This window comes from Brachionichthys hirsutus, chromosome 19 (genome assembly GCF_040956055.1).
Source record: "Brachionichthys hirsutus isolate HB-005 chromosome 19, CSIRO-AGI_Bhir_v1, whole genome shotgun sequence".
Classification (NCBI taxonomy): Eukaryota; Metazoa; Chordata; class Actinopteri; order Lophiiformes; family Brachionichthyidae; genus Brachionichthys; species Brachionichthys hirsutus.
The window spans coordinates 10,416,900-10,423,543 of NC_090915.1; the positions used below are offsets into that span (position 1 = coordinate 10,416,900).

General features: G+C 39.1%; 1 long non-coding RNA gene across 1 annotated transcript; it reads left to right on the plus strand.

Moving 5' to 3' along the window:
• The first annotated feature begins 1,099 nt into the window (after positions 1-1,099).
• Positions 1,100-1,668, plus strand: LOC137908964 (uncharacterized). The gene is made up of 3 exons (XR_011105973.1): positions 1,100-1,170; positions 1,258-1,375; positions 1,464-1,668. It is a non-coding gene; the product is annotated as an uncharacterized lncRNA (long non-coding RNA).
• Positions 1,669-6,644: the final 4,976 nt, after the last annotated feature.

Consider the following 6,644-nt stretch of genomic DNA (forward strand, 5'->3'; position numbering starts at 1 on the left):
TTTAGCAGAGAAGGATTTGTTTTCAGAATTTAAAAAAAACTGACATTGTAGATTTGTTTATCCTCCTCATTTTGATGCTTAAACAAGAGGAAATAAAGGTGATGTCTATTTGTTAGAGAATACTCCAAGGGCAGTTGGTCACCAAGTCTCGCTTTATCGTGCAAAGCAAAATATTTATAAAGTGAAAGTGCAGGATGAAGGGACATAATGGGCCGTGTTGATGTCAATGTGCAGTTGAAAAGAAAGCAAACACTCTAAAAGTGATGGATAAAAGAAAATATGAATCTGATGATGGTGCCAACTAAAAGTTCAGGTTCACATTTACTGAGTGATATTTGTGTCTGAACCAAAGGGGTTGACCACCTTGCCTGCCATAAATGATAGACATATCATCCACAGAGCCATGCCAACGACAAAATTGGTTCATATCCAGCAAGCATGGACACCACTTTGTAACTCATGGATGTGCTGTTAAGCAACTGTAGTATATTATCACTGACAATCACGATGCAGCTCTGACTGGCATTTCAAATAAAGAAACAGGAAGTCAAGAATATCAGCCCTCTGGCTCCATCAAATCAAGCTGTCCTTTGAGGCTAATACTAATGCTAATGGAGTCTGAAAATTGAGCTTTGTGTAATTTTTGGCATTGTTCCCCTGTAACTCATCCAGAATGATGCTCCATGCATGGATAGCTGCATAAATGGGCTAAAATAGACAAAAAAAGAGATGCCTTGATAAAGAAGGAGCCTTTTAATGGTAGCAAATTCCACAGTTTGAATTCCAAGTCAAGTGAGTTGACTCTAATTTATGTTAAATAGAGCAACTGTTTCTGTCTGACATGTGACACATGAAAAGTGTTCCCGTGACTATGTAAGGCTTTAATCCATACTTATTATTATTATTCCATTTTATTGTATTCCAATAGTTCCATAATATCTTGCCAACCTCCTCCCCTCCCCCTTTTTTAAGTAGATGTGGCCATATGTAGTCTCCCTCCGTGCCACCGAGGGGCGCTATGCGGTGGTGTAGGTTCGCCCCTCAATGGCCGGCGTATACTTCCTGTAGCTGCGCGCGCATCCACACCTCTTCCGGGTTACTCATGGGCTATCGTGGCGTGACGGACGCGAATGAATGACCATCTGCGCGCGGGATTTGTTGTCGGAGCAGGTAGTGTCCTAACCCATTCACACGCCGCCCTCGCATAAGATTAGCGCGATGCGCACCGGTGACGTCAACGTTTGATTGGCTCTACAGCTGATCGGTGATAGAGCTGAGGCGCGGGCTGGCCTGCTCGTCTGATCCCCGGTGAAATCGAGCGGCGGATGTGTTGGCTCTGCTGTCCTGTTGGCAGTGAGATTGTTATTTCTGGAAGGTAGGATTTTATTTAACAGCTTGGTTTCACGTCAAGCTCGTGGCGGCGATATCATTTAGATGTATTGTTTTCTTATTTTTTTCCAAAGGTTGAAGAGGCGTGTGGGCCGTTCACAGCCACTGCCCTCCCCTGATCGTGGCTGCTGCTTTAGGTGGAAATTCCTCTTTTTCGTATTGTTTGTGTTGACTGTTATGGTGCCATATGTTTAATCACAGTGTTAATAATTATTGTTAAACGAATACCAATTTTGAAGACACAGCTGTATGTCAATCTGTGTGTGAATAAACTGTGTGAACCGGACCCGCTCTCTGCCTGTGTGGAATAAATCGAACCTGTGTCCCTGGAGTAGCACCAGTATAATTCAGGAGAGATAATTCCTCCTAGATAATTCCCAGGAGTAAAATTCCCTGGGTGGCGTTGTCGCAACCAAAACTCCACCAACCTGTCACATAAACAAGCTCCAATAAAACCAGAAAAAAGTTAGTTGACAGCAATTTAGTAGCAGACAGCCTTTGAAGGAGACCACAACAAAGAAACACTCCAGACAAGACAGAATCCCAACCCGCCTTGAATGGAACCACGATCCTGCCCAACATGTGCAATATGTCTATCTGTACCCTACAATTGTATATTTAAAATCCTTAGCTGCTTTTAACTTGTTTTCTAAGGTTTATGGTAACATTTAAAATGTTGAGGTTTCTTGTGCGACTGCATCAATGAGTCAAAAATCATGTTAAATGAACCTCATCTTAATTTACCTTACCTTCTTATCTATTACATGGAAACAATGTACAGGTAGTCGTCTACTTCCGGCACAATTGGTTTTGAGGGATCATTCGTGGTGAGAGGTCTTAATGACTGGAATAGAAGTTAGTGCATTAATTTATTGTGAAGAGCAACCTGTCCGTCCCTGTGCTCAACTAATGCCCACCGAGAAACTGAAAATTAAATATGCCCTCTCACCTCGCTGCTACACATTAATTGGCTTGAAGGAAGGTTGTTCTGTCCAGGCCTGACCTTGCTGTTAGTGTCTTGTAACATGCAGGCACACCACACAGAGGTAATTTTACTTCATGTTTACACAGGGTAATGCATTAAAAAGTACAATCCAACTCTCTTTCAAAGACAAATGCTGATTATCCTACTTTTATTGTGATGAATTCTTTCACACATTTATATTTTAAGAGAACAAGGATGATTTTTCTGAATCCTCTTTTAATTTCAAATAGACATCATTTACAATCCCTGACGTTTGATTACTCTTCATTATAAGATACCTGAAGCAAAAATATTTTGTTTCTCAGTGTTCTTTTAGGATGAGCGATTGGCGTATTTTATATGATAAGGAAGACAGGAAGAGACAAAGATAATCACAAAACTTTAAGAAAGACAAATGAAAGAATCTCATACTCCATGGCAAATTATTTATTTACGAGTATAACCATCCAAAACCAAAAAAAATCCAAAAACCTGATTTATGAAACTTTCCCTTTGGCCGCCACCCTTCTGATTTGTCTACTGGTACGGATTAATCTGGATTTGCCTTCTCCTGTCATGCGTTTGTGTTCTTACCTGCCTTGGACCCTGCCAATAACATAACCCCCCCACCCCCAACACACACACACCTTGGCACACAGTCTTAGTCATCCTGGTCACCTCTCTTGCAGTGATCAGAGACGTTAATCATCTTGGATGTGAAAAAGTAATAATTACCACAGAGGAGAGCTGGCTGCTCCCAGGCGGACCTGGTACAGACAAGGACTTCACCTGACCTGTGAGTGATTATGAACTGTTTAGGTGGCCAGATGGTGAACATCCACATGGGCCAGATGGTAGCTTTTCATAGGCTCTATCCAAAGGAATAGTAAACATTGTCCTGGTCATAACATTAGCAACTGTTTCACTTTATTTTCTATTTCCTACATTTGTAATCATGGCCTGCACAGTAGAATATAAAATGTTATTCGCAGGGCTATAATTATATTGAACCAATAGTAAAGGTTTTGGAGGTCAATTACGATGCATGATTACGACAAAACTGTACAACTCAGCATCAAACCTCCGACTTTGTATGTCTACCTGAAAACAGGTTTTGACTGATTTCATTCTATAATACAGGGCAGTACTTAATCTACAAAGTTTTGAACTTTGAGAGTGTAATGTGAGAAAATGTTAATGACTGACTGAGAAAAGTGTATAAAGTGTGTGGTGAGGGTTTCACTACTCTGATATATTCTAATCATGTAGATTGCATTGTGAATGGATGAGCTGTCTTGAATTATCATCTCAAGATAATGCAGTCTCTCTGCATCACTCATCTGAAACCATGCAATGGACTTTGTCCTGCATGTGAAAGTGTTACATTATTATGGATGTCATGTAAATAGACCCCCAGCATAACAGCACGGCTCTGCAGCGAGAAGATGTCAGGATGACACACACAAAGATGTGGCGATCTTTCCCTCATTGCGTATTGTGTGCCCGTTGAACAGAATTAATTGGTGCGTCCGAGGAGCACAAGCCAACTTCTGTCACAAAATGATCATCCCACTCATATGAGTTGAAAAAGCTCGACGGTACCTGCCGTCATCCTTTCATTTCTAATTCACGGTATTAATATTGCTTACGGCCAACTCTGCGGAAGCTCAACAATTGTAATGGGCTTCTTTCTCAACCAATAGTGTGGCTCTGGAATATTGATTAGACTTGTATTGTCTCATCAAACACAGAATAGCAATCAAGAAATTTTATTCTGTTTATTTCCCTTACCCATCCGTACTTGATTGAATGTGTGTTTCCTCCCAATTTCTGAATAATAACTTGGCTAGGCCTTTTGATCTAATTATTTTGAAGGGGAAACTGAAAATACGATTAACCCAATAAAAAATAATATCCCGGCTTTGAAGTCCTGATATATTGAAGAGTTTTGGCTAAAGATAAGGCAAATTATGTTTGTTGTTTGATCTCCATGTTCTCGATATGCCCTCTGAGTGAAATAACTTTTATGAAGCTAAAAAAAAAAAAAAAAACTTTGACTCAGATCCTGAATGCATCGTACAATCATGATTAAATAAAGAAAAAAGTTAGCTCTCATTACCATGATCATGCCTGTAATGCTGTTGAATCCTTCTTTCGCTAACTATCTATGAATGTTAGCAAAATGAAGCTGCAAGTAATATGTTCCAAAGACCCCCTCAATTGATTTCATTGCTGAACGAAAACCCACGTTGACCGATAACTTGGCCACTTTCTGTGTGGTACAACATTTTTCAGATTTGTATGCATACACCGGGTATGCCCCTACGTATGCCCGTACTCACTCACAACTCCGCAGCCATGCATTCTGCTCATTTTAACAGCAATCCCTCGCTGTTAAATGCATACACTTTTATATTCCGGAAAGCCAGTCGTAACTCCGAGTCATCGTTAAAACATTTAAAAAAAAAGCAATTTTCAGCTCACTTTGTTTTGCTCATTCCTGTTGCTATGTTTTCTAAAAGTACTTGTTCAAACCCATTACGTTTATATGGTTACATTATTGATTGACTTCACAGGAATTACATGGCTGAGAACTGGGGAAATATGACTTTTGAAAATTATACAGTGAGGTGACCTTTTTGCTGCCGATGATGGAACAATACACAGCTGCATGACAGTGAGTTGAGTTTGTTTTCATCGATCTATCTATATCCGGCAATATAGTTTTCTGTATTGGAAGATACAATTATAAATTAGTATGTTTAAATTTGAAGCTTTTTTAGTATTTGCTGGTGAGTAGAATACATTTTATGTAGCTTTATTTAGATTATTTAGAGGAATGGTAAATATTGTCCTTATGTGATCAAAACTTTGTCCTTCAGGTCTTTCAGATGAATAAATACTATTAATGTAGCTATTATGTGATTCACGATTATTATCATGATCAATAAAAGGAAATTAACAAACCAGATTTTATATTCCACCGTTAATAGCCTACATCTCGAAGTGTGCAGCAACACAAGTTTGTTTGCAGGGAAACTTAACTTGAAGCATTTGTTTCTGTAACCACCAGTCTCCAGCTAATTATTTCACAGACCTTATATTTCTGTTCCGTCTCCTGCTGTTCGCAGGAGAAACTTAGCTGCTTTTGTGGCGGTTTGCCATTTATGATTGCCGCCTCGTTTGTAAGTCAAAAGACCATATCTTACCTGCCCCCCACTAACACCAGCAGGAGGCTGCATTCAAATCGTTGAGTCAAATATAGTTCTTATTCCAAGAATTCCACCTCTGTGGAGCTGCAGTTTGCAGCAACATTTAATGGAGGCGATACGGTGCTTGGGCATTTCTTTGTGGATTTTGTAGATTTCCCCTGGCTACTTTGGATTGATAGATGGATGTGTAATAGTTTAGAAGGCTGGGAATGATTCCATCCTGGGCATATAAGAAAAGGTTAATGTTAGCTATTGTAAAGAACCTTTTTCTTTTTTTCAAAAGTAAAGATTACAGGTGGCTTACTTGGTTTTGAACATGTTTTGTTTTCAACAGTGCTGATTGTCAAGATGTGCACTCAATTACATTACCAACCGAAGATTCACAGAAACATAAAAAGAAAAATGAAATAATAAAGGGAACATTTGAATTAATACATTTATATTTGGCATTGAGCGCTGCACATTGGTGGGCCTCACAGCAAGAAGGTCCTTTGTTCAGTTCCACCTGGGGCCTTTCTGTGTGAAGTTTGTATGTTCTCCTCTCCGGGTTCTCTGGCTTCACCAGTAATTTATTTGTATTTTTATTGGTATTGTTACATGTCGATGATTTATGTACGAAGGACAAGACCGCAAGGGCTTTTTTGAAATGCTCCTCTTAGACAGTGTTCGACTGTATTTGTACTGTAATACATACTACTGTGTGACTGTACTTGTACTTGTACATTTGATCTAATAAATATATTCATCATCATCATCATCACCAAAAACATGCCACATGGGTGAATTGGTCACTATAAATTGACTGTAGGTTTTTGAGCATGAACGGGTGTTTGTTTTAATATTTAATGACAATTTAATATTCAATGATAATTTGGAATCTGAATGAATTGTGAAGAAGGGTGAGTTTTTCTCATAAACAAGTCTTTATATTAAATAACTAATAACTATTTTCTTTTTATGTAAAATCATGAATTACACACCCAAATGTGTTGCTGCTGTCTGCATTTGAATGAGGAGATGCTGTGCGTGCATCTTCTGAAAACTTGTTTCACAGTGACCATGCATTACGTATTTTCCTT